At 35.5% G+C, this 23,963-nt stretch overlaps 1 long non-coding RNA gene across 4 annotated transcripts in view; it reads right to left on the reverse strand.

Annotated features, from left to right (window-relative positions):
* LOC112657337 (uncharacterized) overlaps positions 1–23,963 on the reverse strand; it is a 301,844-nt gene that overhangs the window by 61,638 nt on the left and 216,243 nt on the right. The gene's annotated exons all lie outside the window — the stretch shown is intronic.

Here is a 23,963-nt window from a genome sequence, read left to right on the forward strand (position 1 = left end):
CACAATAAAGTCCACATATTATTTTTAAAAACATAAATTATATTAAAATATATTAATTCTATTACATATGGTATATGTAATTCTAACATAAATTATATTAAAGTATATTAATTCTATTACATATGGCATATGGAATTCCATTATATATACATATATACACATACATATATTCTCTTTCAATAAACACAGATATATTCTCTTTATTTTTGAGGATAATTTTTTATAATTGAGTTACCTATGCTTGGGTTTATTTCTCTGGCACGTACACTCTTAATAGCCTCAATACCTCAATCAGTTCTTTTATTGTTTTTCTCTAAGGTAAGAAAGATTCTGTAATTATTTTGTGAATCATTTTATCTTTAATTACTTTGTGCTGTTTCTTACATAAAAACTTTTGTAGGGAAAAGATTGGATTTGGATTTTTGTCTTTAGTTTTTGAAACCAGAGCTTTAATCACAATTTTCTAATTAAGTAAATGAAACATTAGCTAATGATTCACATGACTGGGAAAAAGCTCTATCCAAATGCAACTGCTACTCTTTAGAAGTCTTTTTAATAGCCACTTATTGCTATTGCCATTTTTTTTCAGAAGACCTGATCTGATTCTTATTCACTATGTTTTCCCTAAAAATAGATTAGCTGAGTTTAAGAAAAACTCATCATTATTCAACACTTCTCTTTGGCTAGAACAATTCCAGTCCTATTCAGGCAAGCTCAGAAAACATTTTATCTGTAGGAATTTGAAACTTTGGTTTGGGTTTAAACTCAAAAACTAAATTGCCCTTGTATTTCTTCTGATTAGTCTCACAAACAATTGTATAAAAATCAGCTAGACTACACAATGACCTGATTTCATCATTTATCAAGATGATAAAATCATCAGAACTAAATCAGCTATACCTAGGTTACATTTTTTAGGTAATGCAGATTGGTGCTGTTATAAGCAGTAGTAGGACAAAATAATGCAATCAAGATATTCACAAATGTATACATTGCTCACATTATCTTCACATCTAAAACTTAGTTTAGAAAATTCAGATACTAGAAACTAAAAAATGTATAAACAATAAGACCGATTTATGCTTTTACATCCTACTGTTTAACCTATCAAAAATATATTGTAGCATCTATTAAGACATCCTATGAATAAATATTTTAGCCACTTAACAAAATTATTAGTAGTCATTTTGAGTCTTTTTCTGACTTCTAACAAATCAGTCATCCAGGGCTTTAGAAGTCACAAAGTAGAAAAATCAGTATTTGAAAGACATCAATTCCTCCTTAGTATCCTGTCTGGCCTCTTCTTGTAGCTAGGACTACAGATCACCCACCTTCTATCTCAGCCTCAATCCAGCATATTAAACCAGTTGTGACCTTAAGCAGAATAAGGTCAATTGTACCATTCTGCAATTTAGTATAAGATTACTGGTAATATTAATACTTCAAATCAGAATTGTTTAGGCTTTCCTTCCTACACTCAAATTTTTGTCCTTATTGTCCTGCATGATTTCCCGTGTTTCTATCCATTTGGTTAACCAGGATGCTAGGTTTGGTTTGGATTCCATGCCTAGACATTGACTCTACTATATACCCATCCTAGGCTCCTATGTTGAGCTTCCTCTAAGAGGGAAGGGTAATAAGGGAAGCAGACTAATTAGAAACTTTGATCCATTTTTGGTAGACTCCCAAAGCTGCCCATTCCAGCTCCTTTGCCTAGACTTCTCTGAGCAGGAAAGATTGACTAGAAGAGAAATCAGGAACTTTTTACCACTCTTGTTAGACTCCCAAGGTCTATGACTTTGAATGTAAACAAGTCACTTGGATGATAAATAAAGTCTAGGCAGTGTTTAGCAGGCACATCTAAACATATTTACGTTATTCTCTCCCTGACATCATGTACAAAGTATGTCGGATTGGATACCATAGTTCTGAGGCAGACTATATTTTCTAAAGATGTTTATAACAATAGCCCTGATTCTACATGCTCTTGTGAAATATGGCCTTGGTATTCCTCCATTAAGATATGGAATCTATTTATCAACCCCCTTAAATTTGATCAGGCCCAAAACTAGTTTAACCAATAGAATACAGTAAAAGTGATATTATGCCAGTCTTAGCATAGTCTTGGATTGGCCTAGAAAAGTTCACTTTAAGTATCTTGAAGGTCAGTTACCATGTGAGAAATGTGAGCAACTCACCCTATCATGTAATGAGAACCCCAAGCCATGTGGAAAGGTTGGAAGATGTGACAGAAAGAAAGAGAGAAACCAGGCAGCTCAAAAGCACTAGATATGCATAAGAAAAAAGTCACCCGGAACAGTTGCACCCAGTGGGACTTTCAGATGACTCAGGTACCAGCTGCTATCTGCATGCAACCACCCTAGAGTCTAAGTGAGAAAAGTTAAAATTTGAGCCCTGTCAACCACAGAATCATGGGAAACAGTTATAAATTGTTTTAAATCTCTATTTGCAGGGTCATTTTTACATAGATAACCTGACCTGCAATATTCATGAATCCAAGGTTTTATAAAATCTTCAACGACAGCTTCTACAAGACTTCATTGTATACATATGGATTAAAAGATTTAAAAATGCGGGCAGCCCCGGTGGCCCAGCAGTTTAGCGATGCCTTCGGCTGGGGTGTGATCCTGGAGACCCGGGATTGAGTCCCACATCCGGCTCCCTGCATGGAGCCTGCTTCTTCCTCTGTCTGTGTCTTTGTCTCTCTCTCTCTCTCTCTCTCTCTCTTTCTCAAATAAATACATAAAAAAATCTTTAAAAAAAGATTTAAAAATGCAACTTCCCAAGCAATGCCCTAAATATAATGCTACTAAGCATATGTAAGGAGACAATCATAAAGAGTATATAGAAAAATAACATAGAACATTAAATTTCAGTGGCTTTCAACCTTTCTCAGCTGAAATACACTATCATTTGCATCTAATCACTACTCTAATAAAAACTACATATGAGGAAAGAAGCATACAGAATAAGGGTGAACGGGCAGCAGCAAGAATTTTATCTTGAAAAGCCCCCCAGACCATTTGTGATCATCTCTTCCATCTGTCAATCTTTACTGAAATATTTAACAGAAATTAAAGTATATTCACATGCTTCCTTATCCATAGTGAATGATGCTTAGTGAGTTTGAAAAGGAACTAATCAGGGATATTGATTTATACAATTCCATAATAAAGTAGTAGTCATTTCTAACCAAACTATATTGTGAGACTTTTTTTCTAGTTCCACATATCATGAAATATAATCCATAAAATTTTGAGATTGATAATCCCAGTTCCATTACTTGCTAGCAGTATAACCTCAGACGAATTATTTAATCTCTTTGTGCCTCAATTCTATCATCTGCAAAAATAGGAATAATGTTGGTCCATACCTCTTAGGGTAAGGAAGATTAAGTTGGTTAATAAAGTACTGTAACAGTTTCTGGAAGTAGTAGGCACCATATAAGTTTTAGTATTATTATTATTTCATCTCATTCATTTGTTTTTGGAGCACTTGATTGATTATAGAATAACTAACAAATCCTGATACCAAATGGATTTCACTAGACAAACGGCCTCAATTCTTAGAGATTAGATAAATGGAAAGCATTTGTTAAATAGGATTCTAAGTAGTGATTACTCTTATTGCTTTTTTGACCTATTCTATAAAAGCAAGCAGGACAGTTGGATTCCAATTCATTGCATAACTTTTAAGGGTGATACCCTAACCCAGAAATGTCAAAGTGAGCTGACCTAATGAAGGAGTATGCTGCCTTGTCCAAAATGAACACCAGGATCTCAGCTCACTTACTGAGGAGTTTCATTTGGACTTTAAAAGGGAGTGTAGGGATGCCTGGGTGGCTTAGCGGTTGAGCAACTGCCTTTGGCTCAGGGCGTGATCCTGGGGTTCTGGGATTGAGTCTGCATCAGGCTTCCTGCGTGGAGCCTGCTTCTCCCTCTGTCTGTGTCTCTGCCTCTCTCTCTCTTCTCTGTGTCTCTCATGAATAAATAAATAAAATCTTTTTTAAAAATAAAATTAAATAAATAAATAAAAAGGAGTGTAGTTGTCCCCTGAAATGTACTTTACCGGTCAAACAGTTGATGCAGTAAAAAAGCAGTCATCAAAGTTGAAGGCAATTAAGATTCAGATCCCATCTCCATCATTCCAAAAAGCAAGCACCAAAGACAGTTTGCTAGAGTTTTGCCATTTCTTTTAGGAGAACAAGATAGGAATGCTGTATACGTAGTTTATGCTTCATGATTCAGTGCTTCTTGCCTCTAACTGCTGAAGCTGAGAGGCTCAATATTCACAAAAGGAAAACACTAACAATAACAGACTTGCTAGTTCTTTATCCAACATCCATTCTCCCCTCCTGCCTTAGTAACTGAATGCCAGCTTTAAAAACATCAAGTATGTATTATCAACATTTTATTTTAATTTAAAATGTGTAAGGGCAGACTTCCTTTCTTGTCTTTTGATACAGTGCCAAAGTCCTTTCTTTGAATGTCTGTTGATTGTAATCCTCCATTATCCTTCTTGCATAAACCACACTCATAATTCATATTCTAAAATCTCCAGGTTCAGCTTCTTTCAAGAGGAAAGAAGGCATTTGGGAAACAATAAATGTACCCCCTTTTCACAGTTTGACAACTTTTTTCCTAGGCTTTTACAATTATATCCCTACATCTGACAGTATTTTTTTAATAAAATTTGCCTTCACGATGCATTTCCAAAGTGTGAACTTTATTTTCATAAAAACAAAGACTTTATTTTTCCCCACTTAAATATTTATTATGAGTTTAGTTAAATGATATCATCATTTAGTTAAATGATATATTGACATGTCAGGAATATACAAGTATGGAAGCAAATAAAACCTAATCTTATAAAAAAAAAAAGTCTCAATTAAAGGGACCAAAAGGGGTAGCCCAGTGGCTCAGGGGTTTAGTGCTGCCTTCAGCCCAGGGTATGATCCTGGAGACCCTGGATTGAGTCCCCTGTCGGGCTCCCTGCATGGAGCCTGCATCCTCCCTCTGCCTGTGTCTCTGACTCTCTCTCTCCTCTCCGTGTTTCTCATGAATAAATAAATAAAATCTTAAAAAAAATAACAAAAATAATAAAAATAAATAAATAAAGGGACAAAAAGTGAACAGCTTAATTTGATTCAAGCCTCATAACTATGGTGATCTATGGTGACCCAGCACACCTATTCAGTATTAGAACATTTGAGAGAGAATGGAGAATTTAGTTTTATCTAACAAGTGATTAAGTAGAGTTTGGATATTAGAGATTTTACCATAAGAAATATTTCCCATCTCTTCTCAATCATAGAGTTTTTTTTTTTAATTATGACTTTCTCAGCCTGTCTTATCTCTCTGTTGTTGGTGTTTAAAGGGAAAAAAAATATCCTTGAGACAAAATCTCATGTCTTTATTTCTAAGAGGATCCTCAGCTATTAGTTACTCTGATGGGCTGAATTTCATTCCCTAAAAACTCATGTTGAAGTTCCTACCTGGTACCCTAGAATATGACCTTATTTGGAAATGAGGTCATTGCAGATGTAATTAGTTAAGATGAAGTCAGGCTTATGTAGGGTGGTCCCCTAATCCAATATGAATGGTGTCCTTATAAAAAAAGGGGAAAATGTGAAGACAGAAACACCCACAGGGAGAATACCATGTGAACATGAAACTGCAAGGGAGATGTTGCATCTCCAAGACAAAGAATGACAGATGCCAGAAAATGCCAGAAAACCACTAGAGGTTAGAAGAGAAACATGGGACAGATTCTCCCATATAGTCCTCAGAAACCAGTCATGTTGGACACCGAGGCTCCTTCCACAGTTTGGCTATCGTGGCCATTGCTGCTAGAAACATCGGGGTGCAGGTGTCCCGGCGTTTCATTGCATTTGTATCTTTGGGGTAAATCCCCAACAGTGCAATTGCTGGGTCGTAGGGCAGGTATATTTTTAACTGTTTGAGGAACCTCCACACAGTTTTCCAGAGTGGCTGCACCAGTTCACATTCCCACCAACAGTGTAAGAGGGTTCCCTTTTCTCCGCATCCTCTCCAACATTTGTTGTTTCCTGCCTTGTTAATTTTCCCCATTCTCACTGGTGTGAGGTGGTATCTCATTGTGGTTTTGATTTGTATTTCCCTGATGGCAAGTGATGCAGAGCATTTTCTCATATACATGTTGGCCATGTCTATGTCTTCCTCTGTGAGATTTCTGTTCATGTCTTTTGCCCATTTCATGATTGGATTGTTTGTTTCTTTGGTGTTGAGTTTAATAAGTTCTTTATAGATCTTGGAAACTAGCCCTTTGTCTGATATGTCATTTGCAAATATCTTCTCCCATTCTGTAGGTTGTCTTTGAGTTTTGTTGACTGTATCCTTTGCTGTGCAAAAGCTTCTTATCTTGATGAAGTCCCAATAGTTCATTTTTGCTTTTGTGACAAATACCCACCATTTGCTTCAACGTGGATGGAACTGGAGGGTATTATGCTGAGTGAAGTAAGTCAGTCGGAGAAGGACAAACATTATATGTTCTCATTCATTTGGGGAATATAAATAATAGTGAAAGGGAAAATAAGGGAAGGGAGAAGAAATGTGTGGGAAATATCAGAAAGGGAGACAGAACGTAAAGACTGCTAACTCTGGGAAACGAACTAGGGGTGGTAGAAGGGGAGGAGGGCGGGGGGTGGGAGTGAATGGGTGACAGGCACTGGGTGTTATTCTGTATGTTAGTAAATTGAACACCAATAAAAAAAACAACAAAAAAAAAAAAAAAAAGAAACCAGTCATGTAAATTCCTTGATCTCAGACTTCTAGTCTCCCGAACTGTGAAACAACAAAGTTCTGTTGTTCTAGACACCTGCTTTGTGGTACTTTGTTATGGCAGCACAAGGAAACTAAAAGTTGCTCTTTGGACCAGTTTATCCTTAGGATAGAGTCATGGTAAGCTAAAATCTGATTCCATCTGATTTCTACTTGTCCTTTTCTACTTTTCATATTTAATAGGCAAATATTCTCTTATTTCTTCATATGATATCCTTTCAAGCTCTTTCACTACCCTGGTCTCTCTTCTCCTAATGTATCCCTAAATTTAGTCTGGTGCCTAAAACTGAAAATGGCATATGGTCTGGCTAATGCAAAGTAGAGCAAAGAATGAATCACCCTTGTTCCAGACACGATTCTTTCAAGTGACACAGCCCAAGGTGGCAATTTTGGCAACCACATTAATCTGTTTACCCACATTAAATGAAAATCTTAGTTTCCACACATACTTCTCCTAAGGCATGTCTTCTGTATTTTGTCCTTGTTGACACTGAAGCTTTTTTGGGGGGGTGAGGGAGTCCATGAATAAAACTTTAATGTTTATTCCTGCGAACCCTCATTTTGTTGCTCTGTCCCATCATTCTAGCATACTGAGTTTGACTTGGAACCTAATTCAATCAAGTCACTGGCGAAAGAGTTGAAATGTAGGGCAAGGGCAGATTCCCTAAGTCATGTTACAGAAACTTTCTCCAAGCCAGCATTTATCTGTTAAATAGCAAACTGGGATATACCTTATCAATCAGTTACCAGGAAACATAGCTGTACTAACACCAAGCCCATATCTCTTCACAGGTTTCAAGAAACTTCCAATTACTTTAATAAAATCCAGATAAGCTTTATATCTACCCTTCCTCTGATCTACCAGCCTAGCAATTCTGTCAAAAAAAAAAAGGAAATGGTACTAGTTTGGCATCACTTGTTCTTGGAGAAAGCAGACTGACTCTTAGTGATCCCTGTTAAGGAATGTAACACATTTCTTCATTTCTTGAGAAATTGACTTCCAAATTTAGCTAAAATCATATCAAAATTCATTATGTGGTTTTTTCTTCATAAATCTAAATGAGCTGCAAAATTTAGCATATTTAATATAATCATGATAAAATTAAATCTTAGTTCATTTTAGGAAGTCAACCTGAAATTGCCTAAGTGATGAATAAAGAATGTTTTTCAATGAAAAATACATTTCTAGCTCGCAGGACTGCAGTTGTTTTGATCATGTAAAAAGACGCTACATGCTTTTGAAAAAAAAAATGTGGCTTATCTTAGAATTGAATTAGTGACTTAGAACTTCAGTGCTATCTTCCTAATAGCTATCTGGAGCACTTTTTCCTGGTCATACCTCTAATTCTTCATTTACACTCTTTCCTTAAATAGTTACTTAGCTCAATCCCTCAGTTCCTTCTAGGATTTTGTTTAAAAGACCCCTACCCCCTCTCTTAAAAAAGCATACTTCATCGCTTTCTATCCCCTTTATTTTTTTGGTAACACTTATCACTTGGCGTTTTTATGTTTGCTTGTTTATTTATATATGTTCTATCTCTTTCACTAGAATACAAACTATATAACAGTAAATATATTATATAGATATATAAATCTATCTATCTATATATACATCTATATATATATCCCTTTTTTTCATATCTATGTGCCTAAGGTTTGTGCCTGGCACTTAGCAAGTTCTCAACAAATATTTATTGAATGATGAATAAACAAATGCACAAACATCCCAATGATACTGTTAAATAAGCACATCATAACCAGAACAGAAAGTGGAAATGGGAAAGAGGACACAATCAAAAACCCAAATCACAATTGAAATAAAACTCTTCAAATATGTTACAAATTAATTAAATGTAAAACTATTCAATTAAAACTATAATATTTTAGATGCATGCTTACTCTTTAAGAGACATAATCTATAAGTATAAAATGATATAATTATCCAACAATGTTATCACATTAATTGCTTACAAAATATCACCATGTTTGTAATTAATGTTTATTTTCTCATTTATTATATAAAGTTCCTTCTTTATTCATATTCTAGAATAAGATCTGATTCAGGAAGAAACTGAGTCTCAGCTGTCTACTCTCTTTATCTTCCATTTTATCTTGAACCTCCCATCTTTACCATGTTGGAATTCATATATATATACATCTTAACTACCTATGCTATGAGTCACTATCTTTTACAATCAAAAAAAAGGGGGGGGGGAAGTTCTTTAAATGTGTGGTTATTTAAATAAGTGTCCAGTTTGGGTTTGACTTGAGTTGTCAACATTTTCTTGGTTTATATTAATAGTATGGCATTTAATATTCATTAGAAATTCATAATGTCTTTGAACAATGGATAATGACTACTAATCTCCTATTGACAATGCCTGAGTGTCCCAAGATTTGTTTAAATGAGAAGAAAATGTGGTACTACTAAATATGGCACAAAATTATAAAAAATTTACTCTCCTCAATGAAATGTGAGGAGAGTGCACAGAAGTTACTTTAATGTGGTGTTGAAACTGAACCAACCAGCCAAACTAATGAGTAAATAAGCAGCTGATGGATATATGTAATATTTATTAATCAAATTATTCTAGTGTCAAGTAAACAACTAATACCTTATAATGTAAGGTAATGTAATGTAAATGGTACCTTACATTCTACAGAATACTCTCACATAGTTTCAATTCCAATATGAGTTAACTCCATCAGTAGATGCCACTTTTAGAATAGAAATTTCTCCAGGATGCCCCAGCCTTTGCATTAGGAAAAAAGTTTTTACAATGTTGATCCTTTAAAATAGGTAAGACAGCAAGAGCACTCTCATTCTTTGTCATTTGCATTTAATGGAGAAGGGAGATGACTGACCAGGATGTGGTGTGGAAGAGCTATGAGGTCTAGGGAATGTGAGGACAATCAACCACTGCAATGGGGTCAAAATCTTTCTGTCCATCTTGACTGGGAACTTCAAAATGATACTGGCTGATCTTTGCATTTTAGACCATTCTATAGAAAGTCTAAGGGGATCTTGTTGTTCATGAACCCTGTATCAAAAGTTTTTGTGATAGAGTGATACTGAATGGTGATTAATTGCATTGGAACTAGAGTGCATGTAAGTATATGAATGTAAAAATACCTTCATCAACAGATTAATTATAAACCAGGTCATAACTCTGAAACATGGTACAGAATGAAGCTCACATTTTCTATGCTGCATTAAGGAGTAAACATGTGGGAAAGTTTACAGCTATTTATCTCCTTCTGAGCATTACATTGATTGATGTTAGTGTATTAACCCAGGTAAGCAAGTTTTAAAGCAAGAAAAAAAAATAATGGTTTTGCTATTGGCTATTTTAATCAACCAGAGCTGAAAAGAGAGGGAAAAATTAATAGTAATGAAAAGTGCTGAGGAAAAAACATATTTATCTGTCTATAAAGTCTGTTGCAAGGTTTTCCTATTTTAAAACAGCATTATTGAGCAGGCTGTGTTAACTTTGCCTTTTGGCAACTTAAGTAAAAGAAAACATTTCAGTTGCTGTGATGGAAAGTAGTGTTTACCACTATCGTTTATATTTAACATATCATAGTCCTTTTTAAAGTGATTTTATTTGTCATGTTGAGATATTGGTTTTTTTGTTGTTGTTTTTGAAGGTTTATTTATTTACTTTTAGAGAGAGAGCAATGTGCTTAGGGAAGTGTGCATGCCAAGCAGGGGGAGAGGCAGAGGAAGAGGGAGAGAAAGAATCTCAAGCAGACTGCTGCTGAGCGTGGAGCAGGATCGGAGCTCCACCTCAGGACCCTAAGAGATCATGACCTGAGCCAAAATCAAGAGCCAGAAACTTAACCGACTGAGCTACCCAGGTGTCCTCAGATATTGCTTTTTTTTTCTTTTCATTTTGAACTGGTCAATTCTAAGAATCAATTCTAAACAGACCATTGTTTTCTAAGAGTCTGCTCTTAAAAATTATGAACATAAAAGTGATATGAGGAAACAAACATTACAGAAGGCTGGGCTACATCCCTCATGAGATGTAACATGTAGATATAATATAATAAATATAAAACATGTAAATTTCCATTTCTCAGCCTACTAAAAAAATGATACGGCTGCCTATTTTACCGGTCTTTAAGATTCTAAAATGCTCTAGAAGAAATTTAATTCAAATGTTATTACAAAGTAAAAAATAATAAAAAAGAATTAGTAAAAGATTTGTCAAAGATGATAGTACAATCCCTTCTTTTTATTTTTGGAAAGAAGAAAGGTTTATAATTCATTTTAATTTTACTTTGCTTGCTACCAGTAAGTTTCTCATTTGTTCAGAAATTATATGGATTCTATGGATGTGCTCATGAATGAGACTTTTCTTGATGGAAAGTGAAGTCATCATATTAGAAGAGTCCCCATGAGGGAATTAGTTATCTCTTTGCTTCCTGGTAGTATCATTTTTTTTTTTTTAGATTTCCTTAAAAGTTAGGCTCAAATGTTTCCAGAAATAGATATTTCACCTTAGCAACAAACTCCCTTGCAATCAGTAGTGCACAGGGAAAGAACACAGACTGTAAGGTCAAACAGATCTTAGTGACTAGACGAAAAAAATATTCCAAGAGGAGAGAAAAGTGAAAGGAATAGTAGGTGGTTAAGAATTTAAAGCAAAGAGATGGAAGAAGAGAAAGAGAGAGAGCATATGGACAAAAAACATTCATGTATTGTGATAAAAACTAAGAGAATCTCATTTTAATATTTATTTTATATCCCATCCTTTTCTTGAGTGTGTTAATAGAACAAGAATATTTAGTACTATCAAATGCTTAACTTCTTTTTTTGGGAAAATAAAAAGCCTATTGAGGTAATTACTGACATTTCAAATAAGACTAGACTTACATTCTACTCACATCTAGAAACCCTTTTCCCAAAATCATTATTAGGTGCACCTTTTATAAAATATCTACATTGTTTTGAGACTCATGCACATGGGTAAAGAAGTAGCTTACCATGTGATGTTCTTGGAGAAAAGTGAGCCAAAGCTTACTACATTATTTAAGTGATAGTCTTAACTAAATTAGTTGCTGCAAAAAGAAAAAAAGAAAAAAGGAAAAAAAATAAAATAAAATAAAATAAATTAGTTGCTGCAAGGTAGTTTTTCAATCTCACACATTAGAAATTAACCACAAATCCAACAGTAGAGGAATCATCCAGAAAACTTTTTGCTGTATTCTGGAAATAATCTCTTACAAAAATATGACAAGGAAACTGCATTCTGTAAGTAAGACAAATTCTACAGCATATTTTGCCCACACTGGGTATATTTTTGCTTTTCTAGTAGAGAGGAAATGAAAAATCCTTTTGCTTAAAATATCACCTGCAGTCATTCAACCTTGCAAAACCCTTTGCTGGATGAGATGTGTTTATTCAGCTTTTCAGTGTATTGCGAGTTAGGATTAAGAGTTCTATAGAAACTTCAATGACATAAAAAAAAAAAAATCTTTCCTCATCCTTGTAGCAGTCACGCAGTGACATGCAGTGGTGTTGTTTGTATGACCTTGAGAATCTAATTTCTAAAATTGGTGAAGTACTGGCTTTGTGTCCAGTGTACTTAGTTCATAATAACAGGTAGTCCTCACCCTTCGATAACTCTGATCCCATTCCATTTCAGTTGTTCATCATGGATGTGGAATATAGCAAAGACTGTGTGAGAGCACACATGTGCCTGGAGGCCATCTGTGCTACCTATCTTACTTTATAAAAGGAAGACTAAGAAACCTAATAGAAAATCATCATTTTAAACTTGCTTCCTGAAGGCATAGTAGGGCAGCAAACAACGCATATAAACCCTCCTGGGGATCCCTGGGTGGCGCAGCGGTTTAGCGCCTGCCTTTGGTCCAGGGTGCGATCCTGGAGACCCGGGATCGAATCCCACGTCGGGCTCCCGGTGCATGGAGCCTGCTTCTCCCTCTGCCTATGTCTCTGCCTCTCTCTCTCTCTCTGTGTGACTATCATAAATAAATAAAAATTAAAAAAAAAAAACCCTCCTGAATTTCGCTGTGTTACAGCATATCAAATAAGTGAGGGACTGACAAGTGCCTGTCAGTGTCAGTCAACAACATGAGAAAGAGGTGTTGCTCTTGACAACTGGAGACTTCAGGGTCCTGAGTGCAGAAGCTCTTTTAAAGGGTTCCAGCTGTCATCTTATGCACATCAATGAAGCATATTAATCTGTTCCATATTGTTTGACAAAGCTGTGGTAATTATCTTCTCATCTCCACAATGTTTTCATAGGAATCATTTATGAAGTGGTGATGTTTAGTGGGAAGCAAGAGCTAAACTCTCTAAGGGGAAAAAAAGGGTATATCTGGCACAAGAAAAGCACACATCCTCTCTCACTCGGTGGTTTTTAGTTTTAGTGGAATTTAGATAACACCAGACATGTAATTCACATGGAATTTTACCGCCTTATGCAGTAGAAAACCTGAACCACCATACTTGCCAGTCCAGCAGACTCACTTCAGTTGTTATTATTTCTTAACAATAGGAGGCATTTTTAAAAAATCTACTATCACAGTATCATAAAGGAAAGAACATATGGACACCCAAAAGCAGGAAGTACATAACCTCAGAATGTAACGCAGGATTTTAAATGAAATAACTTTAGCTTCATGAAAAGCTCTTTGCATTACCATCATATCACATTCCCCTTACATCCCAGGCTGATGAAAGACAACGTTTATTCTCCTCCATAGATCAGAGTTTGGAAAATACCGCTTTAAGTGATACTTTAGAAAAAGCAAAAAGGCCTTTTAATAGTTGATGAAAATTAAGGTTTATCATTTCTGTAGCATGCAGTTATATCCTTGAAAGAATGACTTACCTGCCGCTGCCAAAATCAGTGACAGATTTTGTCACAAGCTGTGAAAGAGGCATCTGTGTGACTAATGGCCTGGCGCACACATTCACTTGGTGGCTGAGTGCCAGTGTTTTCTCAGGATGGTTCACTTCCGACTCAGATGTTTCTACTTAAACAATTCCTGAATGGGACTCTGAAAGCAATGTAATTCCTATGGATTCTATCTTCTTATCTCTAAACTCCATCTCCTCCCCACTCACCCTATTGTGAGAGGTTTCTCTTTCCAATTCTGCAGAAAGGCTTTTTTCCTCAGTGGAGGACCAGAGGAAATAAAAAGTGGGTCACTGGAGGCAGAATGTTTGAGTGCCAGACAGACAGTGACATACCATCGGGATATAATAATATGACCTGGATTTCTGTGAAATGTTATCTATGCATGGATTTATCTGTAGACCAAAGTATTCTGTCCTACTGGTGAAGTGAATCCCTCTTCTTCATCCAGGAACTACTGCCCCTCTAGATTCCACCAATCAGGCCTTTTTTGAAGACTTTCTTTGCCCTTCCCCATCCTACCCAGAACAAAGGGTAAATTAGATGAAATCAAATAAGGTGAAACCAGACATAAAATCAGGCCTCAAAATATATGTTGGGAACTCCTATAAGCTTTCCAGAAATGGGTTACAACTTGAGCTTTATACTTGCTAGCAAATTACTCAAAGCCAGAAGCACAACCCAGTTATGGGTCAGTGTTTACACGCTTATAGGCAAACCAGTTGCAAAGTAGAAACTTCCATGGCTGGTACTGACATGAGAGAGAAATTTCTCCTGTGGGCCCTCATAAAGAGAAAACTGTGTAATGTAGTAAAGAATCATTAACAATAGCCTCATAGTAAACACAGTGCATTTGAAAGAACTGTTCCTTCTAGCATCACTCAGAATAAGCTTATGGCAAAATGCCACACCACAATTTAGTAAAAGTATTTCCATGGGGACCAGACAGTGTTCCAGAATTTCTGCTCGTCTGGCTTAGATGGAGTAGATTTAAGAGTAACCAAGTGAATGGACAAACTGCATGTCCTTCAGACAATCTTTCATAAATATTGTTCCTCCCAGCTGAGCTTCTGATAAGTGTTGAATGGCAGTGACTTGAAGATTATATTCCCTGACAAGTACCTGGAGTGAAGCTATTCTGTTTTTCTAGTTAAATGCAAAGCCATATGTTTTAACAGCTCCTCAACCCAGAGGCCATATTGACATTTTCTTATGAGAGCTGATGAGTCTGACAAGAACAAATGCTTGAAGAGAAAGCCACTCCATCTGCACGTGGAGATAAATAAACGGGTATCCACTGGTAGGGCCAAGATTCTTCTTAAAAGTAATTACTCGCCTCAGAAATAAAAGGATGATCAAAGTGCCAAAGATCAGTGCTGCACAATAAGAACACAACAATTTTAGATCATGTTAATTTTGACCTTTTAACAAAACATCGTGTCCACTTGTAGGAACCAAATTTTGTTCCACCCTGTTACCACCACCTGCCTCTAAGCATATTTCATTTCAATCTATCCCAAAGGAAGGAGAGTGCTACTCAAAACCAAAGATATTTTTTTGTGTATTTTGCTAATGGGTTGGTATTCATTGCAGTGAGGAAATTAAAGGCCAGAAAAATGGCTGACTTTCTGTCTTATACATGCTTGCTTGTAAAAGAATGAAAAGTACGGATAGGGTTGGATGTTACCCTTCTGGGAAAAACTGCAGCCATTCTTCTCTCCTTTCCTCCTTTCTAACTCTTCCTCCCATACTTGGTAAGATGGTCTGAGAGAGTGCTGGTAAGAACCTTTGCCTCCATAAAAGTTTTTAGACAGGCAGGTTATGCTGGCTCTTCTCTCACTTTAAGGAAAAAATATTTTGCTCTCACCAAAATGGCCAAAAGGAGCTAACCACTGGTTCAACTACAACCTAAATCACCAAATTCCACGTAGGAATTTGGGACAAAAGCCTTTGCTCTAGACGAGCCCTTCACATATTAATTGCCCACTGAGGCCTTTAAGGGACCCTGATCAAAGGCAATCTATATAGATATACAGAAAAACATAATCATAATATTGTGACAGTGGTCAACAGTGAAACAACAATGCCCTGGATTTGTTGTTCTTTGGAAAAATGCAAGTTTGAAATAATGTATCAAGAAAGATGTTAGACAAATTTTAAATAGATCTGAGAGATAATTATCTATAATTTGAGGGGAGCATAATTACCATTCATAAAAATGCAGGGGCAGAAAAGAGACCAAATCCCATCAGAAAGTTGATAAAGTTACGTTAATTGGCAAGAGCATTAGGGTCCATGATAACTTGGGCAGAAAAACCTCCACTCCACTGTAGATTGTATTTAGCTTGAATTTTAAACTATTTATACAACATGAAGAAGTATTACCAAGATCCAACCAGAAAGTTATTTGAAGTCTATACATTTGGGGGCAGTTTAATTGGTTGGAAAAGTGATGGGGAAGAAGTTATTCATTTTTTTTACAAATACGTTTTAGAATCCCCAGGAAACTCATAAATTTGAAAGTCCTGTTCTAGATTTTGTCTCCAATTCCATTTCTAACAGTAAGACTCAGGTTTTCACATATAAACTTACTATATGCAAGTATTATAAGAATTTATAATTTAGGAGAGAGGAACAGATGTATATAAATACAGAATCTAATATTTCTGGAAAGATATACAAGAAAACGGTGCCAATAAAGGAAACCATAAGTGATGTTTATTTTTTAAGTGATATTTAATGTTAACATATGTACCTATTATCTTTAATTATTTTTAATATTTTACAATGGGATTTAAAATTGAGTCTAAAAATACTTTTGATTTCTTTTTTTTTTATTTTAATTTCATGTATCACCACACTGATCAACCCTGGGTTTAGTAGGTATTTTGTGCATTGTTGTTATTGTTTGTGTTTATTTTATTTTGATATATACTCTTTATCAACCTAGAGATTAGGAAACCAAATTCCAAATATTCTAAGGCAGAGGATGGAAAGAATTTGCTTATCCTTAATGACAATTTGTCATTAAAGACAGAAATAAAAATCTTCATTTCTCAATACCCAAAGCAGTTTTACAAAGTTCATCCTGGCCTCCAATTTTCTAGGGCTTCAGAACAACTACCTAAAATCTTCAATAGAAATTTTCTTTATCCTACTGGGCCATGGAGTATATTCAATTTGGTGGAACACGTTAATTGAAACATGTAGGAGAAAGCTCTGCTCATGGACAGGAATATTACAGATCAGGGGCTGGGCTAGAGAAACAGTGACATCAACCCCTAGTTAAAAGGGTACCTGAAAGCACACTTCATGGGACAGAAAAAGGAAAAAACTTACACATAGTTATACTACCACAGTTGAGATTTCTCACAAAGTGAATCCACACACAAGGCACTATGGTATGGGACGGTCTTCTTCTATGTTCTAAGAAAACCTCCAGATTTACATAAGATATAAATAAATATATATGTATACATATCTATATTACATGTGTGTATAAGTATCTATAAGTAACATATAGGGCAGCCCGGGTGGCTCGGCGGTTTAGCGCCACCTTCAGCCCAGGGAGTGATCCTGGAGATCTGGGATCGAGTCCCATGTCGGGCTTCCTGCATGGAACCTGCTTCTCCCTCTGCCTGTGTCTCTTCTCTCTCTCTCTCTCTCTCTCTCTCTCTCTCTCATAAATAAATAAAAATTTTAAAATATATATAAGTAACATATATATGTAATATATATATATATATATATTAGCAACATATTCTGTTAGCTTTTGATTTTGTCATCAACATCCATCAAATGTTCATACTATCCTTCTTTTTCGTTTGTATAGGAATATGTCACGCATCTCTTCATCTCATTTTCTAAGTTACTAGAAAATTTGATCCCTGGGTAAAAATTTAAAATAACAGAGACACAGCTACAAATGTTCAGCTCACAAGCAATAGAATAATTTGCAATCCACTTCACCAGTGACAGCTACAGTCAGCGACCTCATGCCAAAGTTAGGCTTTCTCATGGTAAGCTACACTGTGGAGCATGCACAATATACGAATCTCTGCTTTCAATCCACTCATTTATTTACCATTCAAGAAACAATTTGGAATGCAAGTAAAAGCAAGTTTACAGGAATAATATTACATCACTTATTTGAAGACTTCAAACTAAGTTCAGATCAGAACTGTACAAAGTATCCCTCCTAGGAAAGACCACTGTGCACCATTCCTGTCCTGGCTCTTAGCATGCTATTGGCACAAATTACTAAATTTTGGAGAACTTAGAAAAGGAATTTTGAGCATCTGCCATGTATCTTTAACTTTTTATTTGAAGGAGTTGATTGACCAGAAGAAAAAGCACATGGAAATAAGTTCTGTTACAGAGCACATTGCTTATGTACAATGAAAGAGGAAGAGGTGCAACTGTGTTCCAAATGAAGCTTACTTGATTGGTAGAACACAATGACTTAATGTCTTGGAAGCATCTCCACTTAACTGGAACATATGAGAAAATTCCGTTACAGTCGCACCCACTACCAGCTAAAAGGCTCAACATTCAATGCTCCAAAACCACACAGAAGAAGGAACCTTTTTTACTGCAGGAATCTTCTTACCCATTATTCATTCAGTTATTCACTATAACTATTATAAAGCATTCGTAAAAATTAAAGTAGCTTCACTAAAAATGCATGTCATGGGGAACTTCCTCCCTCCTGTCAAAAAACCCCACAAAACTCAATATGCAGTGGATGAAATCAAACTTGGTTAAATTTTATTCACATTTTATAAATATAAATGGCTAACAGTACTAATTAGAATATTTTAATATTTTATGCAAGATTTATGTCATGTATAAGAATATGGTATGAGGAAGTTTTTCTCACACCAGAACTAAAGGTATTCTAACATTTTATGTCTATTAAATATCAGTACATAATCAGCCAGGTCAGATTTTTATAAATCCATAAGGATCATAGTGTTGGGAGAATTCATCTAAGTTCATCAACTTTGTTTTTCCTGATGCTCCCAAGGAAGAATTTTACTTTCTTCAAAAAAATATGTTGGAAAAAAATCTAAACACAGAATAGTTAGAGTAATCAACATAGACTAGTCACAGGGATTAACTCTGGTGACAGAGCAGTAAGGTTGGAGGTAGGGAGTTGAAGTAAGATTGCTCCAAAAGGGACTCTTGATTGATCACTATCACGTGGAGCTTTTTTTATTATATTTATTCTTATATCATTTGTAGAAAATAAATAAAATAAATATGTATATATTAAATAAACATATAGAGATAAACAGGAAGGAGAGAAAGAAGGAAGAAAAAGAAACAGTGTAGACATACACATCAGGCTGAAAACACAGGATGACAAAATTAGGCAGAATTCTTAACTAGAATTAAGTGCTGATGTTACCCCAAATTTTGATGAAAACTATAACACCATTATATGTCTGTCCATATGAATAAATAAAATATGAAAAACAGTCTTGTCTAATTATGGCCACTTTTCTCAACCTCTCTGGACAGGTGTTCAACTTCCTTTATTTTCTCTTCCAAGTTCCTTAACTGCCTCCCTGCTTTTAATATCTCTCCTGATCCAAGGGATCTTTTTTAAATCTCACTCTTCATTATCCCTAGCGAGTAATCACTCTACAGCCATCTGGACCACCCTTTACTCTTTATTTTGCATTTACTTACAGTTTACATGTCTCGCCAATATTTTAATGACTACAAAGGAACAGACCCTTAGGACAAAGTGCCTGGTATGACCAGTACAGGAGGATGAGGAACTAGTTTCTAAAAATCTGTTTGGTTTTAAAGGTCTTTGTAATGTGGATACTTTTTCTCTCCCAGAATGCTTATGAAAGGCTTTATAGTAGCCTTTTAACTAAGAACTAAATTCAATATACCCTTTGGAATTAGGCCCAGTACCTTCTGGTTTAAAAACCAAATCATCTTTTCCTTTGTTTACATATTATATCTTGCTTCTAAATCTTATCTCTAAACTTGTAATTAGTCAGATTCAGAGGTATTAAATTTAAAGGACAATTCCTTACTCATTTAGAAAACATTTTGAAGGTTATTTTAATTGACCAAAAATTGTATCCATAATGAAATAAGAACTATTTTTTTTTCTATTTTTTCCCTCAGGGATAGAATAAAATGCTCTATAGATTTATTTAGGGCACATCAAATCCAGAATATTCATGAATATAATATCCTCTGCTGAAATCATACAGCTCCATACAATTTGAATGAAACATTCTAGTAATAAAACATTTAACATTTACTAAGTATTTAATATATGCCAGGCACTGAGCCATGGGGCAGTAGGGCAGGGATTCCACAAAGCCAATTAAAACTACAAGAACATTTCCAGATGGATTTTAGGTAAAGTCAGAAAGGGGAATGAGCCTTCTAAAACTTGTTAGATTAGAAGAGACTATGGATGTTAGGATTTGCCTTGCCATTTGTCTGCAGCAGCCTGCTAGCTGACACAAATATTCCATTAACCAGTCTCCTCTTTCACCTCCTTTATAATCATATCTCTTAAACATAGGTTACATTGAGCTTCCAAAAGATTCCAAGAACAAAGAAATCATATCTATCTACTTCTATATGCTTCTCCTCTAATTATTAATTTTAATATATTGTATACATTTTTAAACTTTCATTAAATCCTTTTAGGGCAAAAGAAGCATATAAATGAACTAAATATTGTTGATTTGCAATCTCTTGACACACTGTCATTACCCAAGTCTTGCATTTCTTTCTTTGTAGTGGACATATCTAAAAGCTTTGAGTGCTCATTTTTCAGTAGAATTAGATAAAATAGAATTAGTAGTATAAGAGTAAAAAGAAATCAAATTAAGTAGAGTCTACTAGTGAATCAAGATACAGAGCCCTGAAAACAAATCTCCAGTTTCCAACTCTCTACCCAGCCATTGGAAATCTATTAGGAAAAGATTCATGTTTGGTTACAACTGTAGTTTGGCAGCTTAAAATTTCCCTCTTCCTAGATGTTGTAATCTACATAGGGACTGTCTTTCAGAAAGCATTTCAGTGAAATTGAATGGACATTAAATTTCAAATATAATAGCATGAATTTCTACTGTTCTATTGACACAGCTTCCTAACAAATAGAATATTCCACAATAGAAAAAAGAAAACTATTTATCAAGTCTGTTACAGACAAAACCATCAATGTCAGTTATGGTCCAGAAAATCCAATTTAGGATTTGTCTGAGGAGGAACATACCTCCACCTCCTCCTCAGGAAAGGCAGACCCCATGGTGTAATTCATGATGCATAACAATGGCTGAAGCAGGAATGCATATAAGTAATGCACACCTGTGTATGCTGCCACACGTTGCAGGAAAATCTCTTAATAGAAAAGAGCCACACGGTTATCTAGAGACTATTAGGCATGACTACTTTTAGCTAAGCAACTCTTCATCCACCCACACTAGGAAATTACAGGCTTGATGTTAACTGTAGCTATGGAAGTATTACTTGAAAAATTAATTTTTATGTTGTGCAAACAGGTAGATAAACCAGGGAGAAAGTGCCACTGATACAGACAAGTAGTTTCTCTAGAGTCCAATGAGACCATCTGTGTCTTTTCCTGAGATTTTTCCTTTGGTTACATTTGAGCTGCAACATCCACTAGTAGCAAATGTTCTTATTTCAAAAAGAAACACCAGGGAAGAACAAAATAAAGTAGTTTTCCTTGTGACTGTCCTTATTAGTATGTATGCTCAAATGCATCAAACTAATGAGGCAGTGTCACTATATGGAACAGCTGTATTGAGTATTCAGGAAGTTTCAGTACATTGGAAGGATAAAACAAAAAAAAAAAGCTATTAGTTAAACACAAGTAGTCGTAAAGTAATAATGAAGAGAGTCAAGCATATGTTGACTTCACTAATAAATACTGCATGTGGTGTAAAGGGTGGAATTTTAACATATTCATTTGTTTCCCCAAGCATAAATTACTAAAAGCTACATTCTAAACAAAGCACATCGTGTAAAAACTTTATACGGTACAAAGTGTGATCCTAGTACATTTAAATTCTCCATTTTATTTAGAAACAGGACAAAAAGCACATTAACTTCTAATATCATCAATATGATGCTCAACTTGTTTGTTTAATCTTATTAAAATAATGATATCACCATTTTGCACATTTAAGTGAAAAGCTCGTGAAAAACAATAAGATTTGGAGAAAACATAGACAAAATTTTTAATCTTTATCCTCAGAATATGATAGTGGAAAAATTAAACTCATAGTTAAATCATGCTGTGAGCATTCTAAAATTAAGCAACAAGTGACAATTGTATAATTAGAAACAGAAAACAGGAAATATTTAATCCTTCTTTGCATTGTTACTTAATGCATTCCATTATTAACTGAATATTTTCCATTGTAATAATTCTACAATCCATTCTAGTCCCTATAAACACAGCCTATCTATTGTATCATTAGATACAGCTCAATAAAACCCCAATACCAAAACTCTCCAGATCTATCAAAGAGGTAGGAATAAGGATTTCTTTTCATTCCACAGACTTGAAATTTTATAGATTTTTTTGCTCACAATCACAGAACATGCTGGAAACCCCTTTCAATCGACTTTTCCCTGAAAATGACAGAGTAAGTTGAGGGATATTTCTCCAGAAACTATATCTGTAGCTACTGCAAGAATATCTAAGGAACAAAACAGTCCTTTTCCCCCTCCCTATGCAATAGAATGCACTGCCTCAGATCCTCTAAACTATGTGCTAATCTTCAGCTTTGTCAGGTCTCTTTTTTTTTTTTTTCCTTAAGAGTTAAGCATAGATAGGTCTAGATAAAACTGTGAAATTGGTACTTTATTTATAGTGCCTCTTCCCAAATTCCTCCTCATGCCTCACTTTCTCCTTCCACTAATACCCTAGACTCCTCCAAACCTTCTGTGCCCTAATATTCTTCCCTGAATATAAGAGTCTCCTTGGCCCAGCTTTTATATACCAATTTGTTAATTCATTCAATATTTATTGAGCACCAACTATGTACCAGACACTAGACACTGCAGTAAGTATGCCTTTCCCTCCCCTTCTTTCGTGCATGCATGAAAATAGTCATCTGTTCTGTGTTCTATTCTTTCAGGGTCCTGTTCCTATTGTTTTGATAAGCATGGATAAATGCTAAGATATTGATGTGCTCAATTTTAATGGCCAAGTAATTAAGCTGAAATATTCCTTCTTAGAATTTTGGGGGATCACAGGGTATTCCTTAAAATACAGGTCCAAACAGAAAACTTAACTACAGTGTAATAGGTCAATATAAAAGAGACACCAGGACTAAAGTTGGCTGTCCTACAGAAACAAGCTAAATACTCTGAGGACTAACATCTGCAGGGAAAAGTAGAAGGAAGATCATCCAGGTTGTCTAAGGAGAGTACATTATTTGCAACTTTTACTTCTCACCTGCATTTCTGTAAGTATCCTCCTTATTGGAGTGACTGCTTCCAGTTTTGCCCCTCCTTAATCTTTTAAGGAGTCCAGTGTCATCTGGAGTGAAGTTCCTGAAATATGGTATTTTGGGGGGCACTTGGGTAGTTCAGTGGTTGAGCATCTACCTGTGGCTCAGGTCATAATCCCGGGGTCCTGGGATAAAGTCCCACATCTGGGTCCTAGCAGGGAGCTCGCTTCTCCCTCTGCCTATGTTTCTGCCCCTCTCTCTGTGCCTCTCATGAATAAATAAAATCTTAAAAAAAAAAAAAAGAAATGGTATTTTTTAACTACTGCTACATAACTATTAGTCCAAAACCAAATTATTTCAATTTTATTATCTCCCCATTTCTGTAGGTCATGAATCTGGATGAGGTTGCTTGGTCTTCTGGCTCAGAGTCTCCCATAAGACTACAATCAAGGGCTACAGAAAATCCAAGACTGAGCTGAGGAACAATCTGCGGGCAAGCTCATTCATGTGCTTATTAAGGACTCAGTACCTCTTAGGCTACCAAACTAAGGGTTTCATCTCTTCTTCACTCTATCCTATAGCCATGTTTAACTACTTGTAACCATTTAGTTTCCGAAATGCACCATGATTCCTCTTGGACCTAGACCTTGGCACATTCTGTTTCCTTTCCTTGGAATGTCACTTACAATAAAGTGTGTGCATTACATAGTGTGTAAAGCTTTGTGTCTATAAGAGATTACCAAGAGAATAAGTACAGAAAGTTCTCCATTCTT

The sequence above is a fragment of the Canis lupus genome, chromosome 8 (genome assembly GCF_003254725.2).
Source record: "Canis lupus dingo isolate Sandy chromosome 8, ASM325472v2, whole genome shotgun sequence".
Lineage (NCBI taxonomy): Eukaryota > Metazoa > Chordata > Mammalia > Carnivora > Canidae > Canis > Canis lupus.